Genomic DNA, 11,987 nt, shown 5'->3' with positions numbered 1-11,987 from the left:
GGAGATATAAAAAGCCCAGGATAATCTTTCCAGCCAAGCAAGAATTGTCAAAGTAATAAAAAAGCCTCGGGGCAAAGATCAACTCCAGAGCACTGTCAGGAACACACCGTCTCTGGGTAAACATGAAGCCAAAGCTGTGACTGTAAAAGCAGAGTCATTAAGCATCAGAAAGACCTAAGCGGGTGCCTCAGAATCCTTCAGACAGGCAGAAGTAGTCCTAAGGATCCTACAGGCATTTGTTGCAGACCTACTCTGTTAACAGTAGGACTTCTAAGGATATTTTCCCCCCACAAATCCACTTTTATTTATTGACTTTTCATCAGTTTAAACCCTTGAGGGGTATAGCATCACTCAGATTCTGTGTCCAGTGGGCTTGGGAGGAAGATTGCTTTGGAATTGGGCATGAACCTTGCCACTGTTTCTGTAGGCCGGAGTTACCTTTCCCCAGATTATTCTGGTTTTGTTTGGTTTGCCACCAGGAGTCACTGTGGTGTCCTTTGCTTTGTATACAGAAGCACATCTCTTGCCCAAATAGAATTCTGTTTCATCTCAGGCATAAACCACCTTCAATTTTAAGAAGAACTGCTGTGTGCTCCCTTTGGTTCCAGAGACTCTGCTTATAGCCAGCAAAAATGGCCTTGGACCACAGCCTTCCAGACATATTTCCTTTTAGAAGTCCTATTCCCAGCAGGCCTCCACAGGATCCAAGATGGCAGGAAGAGAAAGATCTTCTAAGGATCTTAAGGATATTATTCCTGCACAGCCTCACGGGGTACCCAAGATAGAGAAGGCCTTATCTTAAAGAGACTTATCAGTGTGATTTTTGTCTAAAGGAATAATCCTCCAGTAAGATTCATAGAGACCGGGCGCAGTGGCTCACGCCTGTAATCCCAGCACTTTCAGAAGCTGAGACAGGAGGATCACCTGAGGTCAGGAGTTTGAGACCAGCCTGGCCAACATGGCGAGACCCTGTCTCTACTAAAAAATACAAAAATTATGCAGGCTTGGTGGCACATGCCCATGATCCCAGCTACTCAGGAGGCTGAGGCAGGAGAATCGCTTGAACCCAGGAGGCAGAGGTTGCAGTGAGCTGAGATCACGCCATTGCACTCCAGCCTGGGTGACAGAGCAAGACCCTATCTCAAAAAACAAAAAACTTAGCAGCCACTAAAAATGATGACATTGGTAAATATTTACATACAGAATCACAGGACTGAGTAATATTAAATTAGCAAATTATGAAGCATTAATGTTGAGTATAATCCTATTTTTTATTTTTAAAAATATATTTGATGGCTCTTCCTTATAGTAAAATGCCAACTAGTAAATGAAGAAGCAATGATAGAAAAATCACCATTTTGCAATACAGTAATGATTCAGTCAAGAATCATCAGTGAATGTTAAAACTTTTAGGTGCAAGTTTGATAGGAAACGGAATATTGATATAGTTTAAACTTACCTCCACACAGAATTTTTTCTTTGTGTGAATGTTTTTTGTTATTATTTTTGTTTTTTTGAGACTCAGTCTCGCTCTGTTGCCCAGGCTGGAGTGCCCTGGCACGACCTCGGCTCACTGCAACCTCCACCTCCCGGGTTCAAGCAATTCTCCCATCTCAACCTCCCGAATAGCTGGGACTACAGGCATCCGCCACCAAGCCCAGTTAATTTTTGTGTTTTTAGTAGAGATGAGATTTCACGATGATGGTTAGGCTGGTATCAAACTCCTGACCTCAGGTGATCCACTTGCCTCGGCCTCCCAAAGTGCTGGGATTACAGGTGTGAGCCACCATGCCCGGCCTTTCTTTGTGTTTAAACAGCTTTATTGAGATATAATCCAAACTTACCATTTAAAATGTGCAATTCAATGTTTTCTTAGTATATTCAAAGGGCTGTGCAGCTATCAGCACAATCTAATTTTAGAATGTTTTTGTCTCTCTCTCCCATTAGTATTAGTCCCTATTCCCTTCCTTCCCCTATGCCCTGGCAACCACAAATCTACTTTCTGTTTCTAGAAATGTACCTATTTTGAACACTTCACATAAATGGAATCATACAATAAAGTCTTCCATAACTGGCTTCTTTCACTTAGCATAATGTTTTCCAGTGTTCTCTAAGTTGTAGCATTTATTAGTAGTTCATTCCGTTTTCTTTTTGGAGATAAGGTTTCACTCTGTCGCCCAGGTTGGAGTGCAGTGGCGCAGTCTCAGCTCACTGCAACCTCCACCTCCTGGGCTCAAGCAATCCTCCTGCCTCAGCCTCCTGAGCACCTGGGACTACAAGTGCACACCACCGTGCCCAGCTAATTTTTGTTTTTGTTTTTGTTTTGAGACAGGGTCTGGCTCTGTCACTCAGGCTGGAGTGCAGTGGCACAATCTTCACTCACTGCAACCTCCACCTCCTGAGCTCAAGCCATTCTTCCGCTTCAGCCTCTTGGGTAGCTGGGACTACAGGCATGCACCACCATGCCCAGCTAATTTTTGTGTTTTTTGTAGAGACAGGGTTTTGCCATGTTGTTCGGGCTGGTCTTGAACTCCGGGACTCAAGCGATCTGCCCGCCTCAGCCTCTCAGAGTGCTGGGATTATAGGCATCTGCCACTGCACCCAGCCTAATTTTTGTATTTTGTATTTTTATTTTTTTGTAGAGTCGGGGTTTCACCATGTTACCCAGGCTGTTCTCGAACTCCTGGACTCAAGCAATCCACCCACCTCCGTCTCTCAAAGTGCTGGGATTACAGGTGTGAGCCACTGTGCCTGGCCACTTTATTCCTTTTTATTGCCAAATAATATTCTATTGTATGGATATACGACATTTTATGTATCCATTCATCAATCGATGGACATTTGTTTTCACTTGTCTATATGAGTAATACTGCTATAAACATTCCTGATTTTTGTGGGGATGTGTTTTCAGTTCTTTCGGGTGTATACTAGGAGAAGCATTGCTGTGTCATAGGTACCTATGTTTAACTTTTTGAGGAACTGCCAAGTTGTTTTTCGAAGGTGCTGCACCATTTTATATCCCATCAGCAATGGATGAGAGTTCCAATTTCCCCACATCCTTGCCAATTTGTTGATGTCTGTCTTTTAAATTGTAGCCCTATTTGTGGATGTGAATTGGTACCTCATTATGGTTTGGGTTTGCATTCCCTAATGAGTAGTGATGCTTAGTATCTTTTCACGTGCACAGATTGCTTTTTGTTCACAGATTACTTTTAAATTACAAAGGAGAGGTCTGGCACAGTGGCTCACACCTGTAATCCCAGCACTTTGGAAGACTGAAATCCAGGAATTCAAGACCAGCCTAGGCAACATGGCGAAACCCTGTCTCTATTAAAAATACAAAAATTAGCTGAGTAGCACGTGCCTGTAGTCCCAGCTACTTGGGAGGCTGAGATGGGAGGATTATTGGAGCCTGGGAGGCAGAAGTTGCAGTGAGCCGAGATTGTGCCACTTCACTCCAGCCTGGGTAGAACGAGACCCTGTCTAAAAAAAAAGTTACAAAGGAAAAAATGGTAACACTACAGTAGAGAAAACTGTTAGGTTCCAACTTAATCATAAATCACAAATAATGACACAAATTGACACTATGCGTTTTCTCATATGATGTGCTGAGAAGGACAAAAATATACTTTATAACACTTCTGCCAAAAAAATGCGAAGCCAGCTGGCAGGATGTCTCACATCTGTAATCCTAGCACTTTGGGAGGCCAAAGCAGGAGGATTGCTTGAGCCCAGGCAGTGAAGGCTGCAGTGAGCCAAGTCTATGCCACTGCACTCCAGCCTGGGCGACAGAGTGAGACTAAAAAGGAAAAAAAAAAAAAAAAAAAAAGAAAGAAAGAAAAGAAAAGCAGCAGCAAAGCCTGAGTCTTATCATGAAGAAATATTAGACAAAACCAAATTGAGGGTGGGTGCAGTGGCTCACACCTGTAATACCAGCATTTTGGGAGGCTGAGGCGGGTGGATCACTTGAGGTCAGGAGCTCGAGGTCAGGAGCTCGAGACCAGCCTGGTCAACATGGTGAAACCCCATCTCTACTAAAAATACAAAAATTAGCTGGGCATGGTGGCGTGCGCCTGCAGTCCCAGCTCCTTGGGAGGTTGAAACATGAGAATTGCTTGAACCCGGGAGGCGGAGGTTGCAGTGAGCTGAGATCACGCCACTGGGCAACAAAGCAAGACTCTGTCTCAAAAAAAAAACAACCAATAACAAGAAAAAAAACCAAACTGAAGGATATTCGGCAAACTAAATGGCCTGTATTCCTCAAAAATGTTCTGAAATGTAGGTTTCTGATGGCACCTCCAAAGGAGGCTATCCTCACAGTTGTAATATTTGAGTGAGTAATATTAAAACTACTTAATTAGTTTAATGTTGACTAAATATATATATGCACACATATTTTATGTTTATTTATGAATAGAGAAAACCTCTAGATGGATATATATTAAAGTGTTAGTTAGGCAAAGCTATCCTGAGCAAAAAACAAAACTGGAGGAATCACATTATCTGACTTCAAATTATACTACAGAGCCACTATAGTAACCAAAACAGCATGGTACTGGCATAAAAACAGATACATAGACCAATGGAACAGAAAAGAAAATCCAGAAATAAATCCATACATCTACAGTGAACTCATTTTCAACAAAGTTGCCTAGAACATACATTAGGGAATGGACATTCTCTTCAATAAATGGTGCTGGGAAACTGGATATTTATATGCAGAACAATGAAATGGCCTCCATCTCTCACCAGATACAAAAATCAAATCAAAATTGATTGAAGTCTTAAATCTAAGACTCAAACTATGAAACTACTAAAAGAAAACATTGGGGAAACCCCCCGGCACATTGGGCTGGGCAAAGATTTCTTGAGTAATACCCCACAAGCACAGGCAACCAAAGCAAAAATGGGAAAAATGGGATCACATCAAGTTAAAAAGCTTCTGCACAGCAAATGAAACAATGACCAAAGTGAAGAGACAACCCACAGAATGGGAGAAAAAAATAGTTGCAGACTATCCATCTGACAAGGGATTAATAACCAGAATATATAAGGAGCTCAAATAACTCAATAGGAAAAAAATCTAGTAATCCAATTAAAAATGGACAAAAGATCTGAATAGACATTTCTCAAAAGAAAACATACAATGGCAAACAGGTATATGAAAAGGTGCTCAACATCATTGATCACCAGAGACACACAAATCAAAAACTACAATGAGATATCATCTCATCCTAGTTAAAATGGCTTTCATCCGAAAGATAGGCAATAACACATGCTGGCGAGGATGTGGAGAAAAGGGAACCCTCATACTCTGTGGATGAGAATGTAAATTACTACAACCACTATGGAGAACAGTCTGGAGGGTCCTCAAAAAACTAAAAATAGAGGTACCATATGATTCACCAATCCCACTACTAGGTATATACCCAAAAGAAAGGATATCATTATATCAAAGAGGTATCTGCACTCCCATGTTTATTGCAGCACTTTTCACAATAGCCAAGATTTGGGGCCGGGTGCAGTGGCTCACGCCTGTAATCCCAGCACTTTGGGAGGCCAAAGCAGGCTAATCACCTGAGGTCGGGAGTTCCAGACCAGCCTGACCAACATGGTGAAACCCCATCTCTACTAAAATACAAAAAATTAGCCAGGCATGGTGATGCGTGCCTGTAGTCCCAGCTACTCGAGAGGTTGAACCAGGAGAATTGCTTGAACTCAGGAGGTGGAGGCAATGAGCCAAGATCGGACCACTGCACTCCCACCTGGCGACAAAGCAAAGCAAGACTCTGTCTAAAAAAAAAAAAAGATTTGGAAGCCAAGTAAATGTCCATCAACAGATGAATGGATAAAGAAAATGTGGTACATATACACAATGGAGTACCATTCAGCCATAAAAAAGAATGAGATCCTGTCATTTGCAGCAACATGGATGGAACTGGAGGTTATTATGTTAAGGGAAATAAGCCAAGCACAGAAAGACAAACTTTGCATGTTCTCACTTATTTCTGGGAGCTGAAAATTAAAACAATTGAACTCATAGAGATATAGAGTAGAAGGATGATTATGAGAGGCTGGGAAGGGTAGTGGGGAATGTGGAAGTGGGGATGGTACTCATTAGTACAAAAATATAGTTAGAATGACCAAGGTCTAGTATTTGATAGCACCACAGGGTGACTGTAGTCGACAACAATTTATTGTACACTTACAAATAATTAAAACAATAATTTATTGTACATTTAAAAATAACTAAAATTGGATTGTTTGAAATACAAAGGATGAATGCTTAAATTGATGGATACTCCATTTACTCTGATGTGATCATTATAGCCTGTATCAAAATATCTCATGTACCCCATAAATACATTCACCTACTATGTACCTACAAATTTTTTGAAATTTTAAGGTTAATTATTATCTCCAGAGGTTGGGTAAGAATAGGTCTTTTCTTGTAGCTTATCTAGGTTTACTAATTTTTCTATACTGAAAGAATTCTATAACTTGGGTATTAAAATATACTGTAAAGAGAAACTCAAAAAATAAACAGATATAAAGGAAAGGAGGGAAGGAAGAAAGAAGGAGGGAAGGATGATGGCAGGAATACAGGTAATTAGTGATACTCACCATGTATCAACTACTTGAGACATCAGATGTCCTTTCCTGAGAATTATTTTTCTTCCCTTAGTAAAACTGTGCATTACTGAGAACCTGTTCCTTCTTTATGTGTAAAGAGCCTCCACCCATTAAGGTAGCATTCCTTTAGCTGCCCGGCATCGTGCCAGATGCTGGGGATACAAAGGCTAGATGTGGTCACTCTTTTCCATGAGTTCACAGTAAATCAAACATTGCAGTATTGTGTGACAAATGCAGTAACAGACATTCATCTAGATAGAGGAAGGAAAATATTCACTCTCTTTGAAGGAGAGTAGCTGGTGAAGTCTTCACAAAAGAGGACACACATAAGCTGGGTCTTGAGGAAAGTGGGAGTTGTGCAGGGAGGGTAGATTCCAGGCACAGGGAACAGTACATGTGAGGACATGGAGTTCCCACCCAGCACACTCAGGGCACTGTGAGTGGTTCAGTATGGCTGGAACAGAGATGTTGGGATGGGGTGGGGAGTGCAGGGGAAGATGAAGGAATAGACAGGAAGTCAGTCTCAGAGGAGTTTTTGAGTCCTCTGAGGCCTCACTGCTCAAAGAGAGTGCATTACCTGTGTGCTTGTCAGAAATGCAGACCCTCAGGCCCACCACAGGCCTTCTGAATCAGAATCTACACATATTTAGTTATTTAGAGACAGGGTCTCACTCTATTGCCCAGGCTGAAGTGCAGTGGTGTAATCATGGCCCAGGTGATCCTCCCACCTCAGCCTCCTGAGTAGCTAGGAATACAGGCATGCACCTCCATGCTTGGCTAATTTTTAAAATTTTTTGTGGAGACAGGGTCTCACTATGTTGCCCAGGCTGGTCTTGAATTCTTGGATTCAAGGGGTCCTCCTGCCTCAGCTTCCTAAAGTGCTGGGATTACAGGCATGAGCCTCCATGCCCAGCCAGAATCTACATTTTAGGCCGGGTGCAGTGGCTCATGCCTGTAATCCCAGCACTTTGGAATGCCAAGGCAAGTGAATCACCTGCGGTCAGGAGTTTGAGATCAGCCTGACCAACAAGGAGAAACCCTGTCTCTACTAAAATTAGTCGGGTGTGGTGGTGCATGCCTGTAATCCCAGCTACTCGGGAGGCTGAGGCAGGAGAATTGCTTGAACTCGGGAGGCAGAGGTTGTGGTGAGCCAAGATCATGCCATTGCACTCCAGCCTAGGCAACAAGAGCGAAACTCTGTCTCAAACAACAAAAACAACAAACCAGAATCTACATTTTAATAAGAGGTTCAGGTGATTCCTTTGTGCATTCAAGTTCAAGAAGCTCTGCTCTGATTTAACACCTTCAAACTTTATTGTGTGGGCACTGGGGAGCCTTTGGGGGCTTTCAGCAGGGGCAGGACACAGTTGTTTGGTCCACCTTCCTTGGTGTCTGCAGCAGGGTTTGGTTCTTCATATCCTCTTCCCAGTCCTCTCCTTCCCTGTTTCTTCATCAGCCCCTCTGCCACCACTAACCCCAAACACTCCAGTCCTCCATCCACTACCTGTCTTCACAGACTTTTACTCAGCCTCACTGCCCTGAACACACCTGGTGTAATTCTTGAGTGCAAGGAATCCCTTGGGTTTGAACAATGATAAATGAAAATGTAAGATTCCATGATTCTATGAAATGCTTTGCACAGCAGGGTGACCTTGTGGAATTCATTATGCCCAAGCAGTGGCACATGCTGAAAACATAAGTAGGCTCAAAAAACATAGAGAAAGATTCACAGATGTAAGTCCATGGTAAGTTAAGAAGGGAAACAGGATGCAGAGATGTGGTCCCTAACCTTTTCTTGGTAATAACCTGTATTGGTTTCTGACTATAAAACTAATATATGTGCATTAGAAAGCTGGAAATACATTAGTTTGAACAAGAAAACAAAAGGTCAGTCAGAGAAAAAATCAGAAGGGATTAAAAACAAAGAGAAGGAAATCAAGGGCATGCACGCACACACACACATACACACACACACACACACACACACACACACACACACATTCTTCCCACCTCCTGCCACTCCTACCCTGTCCTTCTGATTTGGTTATAACTAAGATTGCAGATTGATCAATATTCAATGTTTACATTATCAAGACTGTAAACCTGTTGACCACTGAACTATGTAGTATACAGTGATTACTTCTCCTTCCTTGCACAACATTTTGCTTTTCTGGGAGCTGATCATTGTTGTTAGTTATATGTTTAATTGATTAGTTTTTTCATGTCCTTATTAGTAATTTCTTTCTTTCTTTCTTTTTTTTTTTTTTTTTTTTTTGAGACGAAGTTTCACTCTTGTTGCCCAGGCTGGAGTGCAAATGGCACGATCTTGGCTTACCACAACCTCCGCCTCCCGGGTTCAAGCGATTCTCCTGCCTCAACCTCCCGAGTAGCTGGGATTACAGGCATGTGCCACCATGCCTGGCTGATTTTGTATTTTTAGTAGAGACAGGGTTTCTCCATGTTGGTCAGGCTGGTCCTGACCTCAGGTGATCCGCCCGCCTCAGCCTCCCAAAGTGCTGGGATTACAGGCTTGAGCCACTGCCCCCAGCCTATTAGTAACTTCTTAACTCTTCCCTAAGTGGGTAAATATTCTCTGAATATATTCAGATACATTAAATGGTTTGTTGTTGTTGTTCGTTTTTTTCTTTGAGACAGGGTCTTACTCTGTCCCCCAGGCTGGAGTGCAGTGGCGCAATCCCAGCTCACTGCAACCTCCGCCTCCAAGGTTCAAGCAATTCTCGTGCCTCAACCTCCCGAGTAGCTGGGATTACAGGTGCGTGCCACGTTGGCCCAGGTAATTTTTATGCTTTTAGTGGAGATGGGGTTTCGCCATGTTGACCAGGCTGGTCTCAAATTCCTGGCCTCAAGTGATCCTCCTGTCTCAGCCTACCAAAGTGCTAGGATTACAGGTGTGAGCCACTGCACCCAGCCCATTAAATGTTTTATCAATTTCATCTTGTTGATGCCATCTTCTCTCTTGGAATCTTCTGACTGCTGTAGCCTGCATTGGTCACTCTGAAGATCTGCTGCCCAGCTGCTGTTCAATAACCTTCCATCTCCATCCTGGGGATTTCCTTCAACTCTCCTCTGTTAAAAACCTGCTTTCTAGGTTCCATACACTCATACACTTTCACTTCTGGTTTTTCTACCTCATTTTGGTGGAAGATTTTCTCCAGTAGCTTCCTGAGAAAGAGCTCATAGAAGACAATGCGTTTGGTTTCTTGCATGTCTGGAAATGCCTTCATTCTGTCTTCAAACTAAATTAATCATTTGGCTGTGTATAGAAGGGAAAATTAGAAATCATTTTCCTTCAGAACATTCAAGGCATTGTTCCATTGCCTTCCAGCTGTCACTGTGACTGGTGAGAGAGCCACTGCTGTCGTGATTCCTGATCCTTTGTATGAAATCTGTCTTTTTGTTTTTCATCTTTCTGAAAACATGTAGGAGGATTTCCTCTCTGTCCTCAGTGTTGTGAAAACTCACCATGTTTTGTCATTTGTGAAACTATTTTCATCCATTATACTTGACACTTGATGGGCCCTTCAGTTCTAGGAAATTTTACTGAATTGCTTCCTTGATAGTAGTTCCTTGATGGATAATTAGATAGTTCTCTCTGCTTTCCCTTTCTGGAACTCTTATGTGAGACCTCCTAGGCTGGACCTTGTCTTTTGTCTACTATTTTCCATTTTCCATCTTTTTTTGCTCTACTTTGTGGAAGATTGCCTCTAGCTTATTTTCCAACTGTTCTATGGAGTGTTTCATTTCTGCTATTATATTGTTAATTTTCAAGAGGGTTTTTTGTGCATTAAATGTTCCTTTTTTCCAATATTTTGTTATGAAAGTTTCCAAACACATAGACAAGTTGAAATAATTTTATGGCAAACACCCATATAACTATCACCTGACTTGAACCTGGGAGGCAAAGGTTGCAGTGAGCCGAGATCGTGCCATTGCACTCCAGCCCGGGCAACGGTGTGAGACTCTGTCTCAAAAAAAGGAAAAAAGAAAAAGAAAATAGAAAGTAAAAACTGAGAGGAAAACAGTGCTTATTTTAACTCCTGACGGCACTGTTTGCAGGAGTCATGCTTCAGTGCCTTGTAAGAAGTTTACCAAACTGCCAGCCTCATGGAGCAGGAGACCTCTTTAAGATGGGTGGGCCAGGTGCAGGGGTGGGGGTGGGAGTTCCTGCACAACTCTGTTGATGCTTGGTTGACCCTGACGGATATTCTGGGCCATGCTGGCTTTTGACTGGAACCTGCTACCTAGGTTGACCCTTCAGTTCCTCTCCTTATCAGCTCTGTTATTTCCAATCTCTAGCTCACATCTTGCCCAACTCCATTCCACTGTCTGTTTCAGTTTGCATCCTTTCTCCCTTCCATTTAAATTTTCCCCAAACAGATCTGGCCTTAGTCACCTACTTGTATCCTCTATTGAGTTTTCATTCAACAACATTTGTTGAGCATCTTTGTGCCAGGCCCATGGTAAGTACAGGAGACTCAAGGTTGAGAATAACACAGCATTGCAAGTACATCCTCTGGATCCAAACTACCTGGGTTCGAATCCTAGTACCATCATTTCTAACTGTAGGATCTTGGACAAGTTACTTTGTTGTACTCCAGTGTCCTCATCTATATAAAAAGAATAATAATACGGTCATTTAATCATGGGGTTAGTGAGAGGATTGACTAAGCTTAGAAGGGTGTCTGGTGCCCGGTAAGCACTCTTTAAGTGCTGGCTCTTAAGGCGCGGTCCTGTTCCCCCTGGGGGACAGGACTGAGTCGGCCGGCTTCGCAAGTGACCTGCAGCTCCTGGCTACCCTTTCCTGAACCGGGTGGAAGTTCTTTCGTCACAGATTCACTGTATGGCCCCAGACAAGTAAGTTCTCTCCGGGTCTCACTTTTTTTTTTTTTTTTTTTTTTTTTGATATGGAGTCTCGCTCTGTCGCCCAGGCTGGAGTGCAGTGGCCGGATCTCAGCTCACTGGGGTCTCACTTTTTGCATTTATAAAGAAAGGAAATCGGACTAAAATTGATTTCCAAGATCCCAACAAACTATTATCCTTGCTCTGGGTCAAGCAGCCCAAGTTTCAAACTATGTCAGTTTGGCCAAGACACTTAGCCCTCAGAGCTTGTTTCATCCCTGTAAAACGTGGATGATATTGCTAATCCCCTCCCAGTGTTGTGATGAGGGTTTAATAATACAAGGCAAGCCCCACGCGCTCGCCGGCTACAGGCACACAGCGCGAGGAAGTCGGGACAGCCTTTTTGATTCACCGCAGAATTCGATCCACCCGCCCTCGCCGTTCAGCGCACGCGCGCTGGCACCGCCCCGCCCCCGCCGAGCGCAGGTTCCCGA

At 43.0% G+C, this 11,987-nt stretch overlaps 1 pseudogene; it reads right to left on the bottom strand.

Moving 5' to 3' along the window:
* Window positions 1-324: 324 nt before the first annotated feature.
* LOC126930821 (60S ribosomal protein L35a-like) lies at window positions 325-661 on the bottom strand (annotated as a pseudogene).
* Between the last annotated feature and the right edge of the window lie 11,326 nt (window positions 662-11,987).

Source organism: Macaca thibetana, chromosome 11 (genome assembly GCF_024542745.1).
Source record: "Macaca thibetana thibetana isolate TM-01 chromosome 11, ASM2454274v1, whole genome shotgun sequence".
NCBI lineage: Eukaryota > Metazoa > Chordata > Mammalia > Primates > Cercopithecidae > Macaca > Macaca thibetana.
This window is presented reverse-complemented; position numbering and strand designations above follow the sequence as displayed.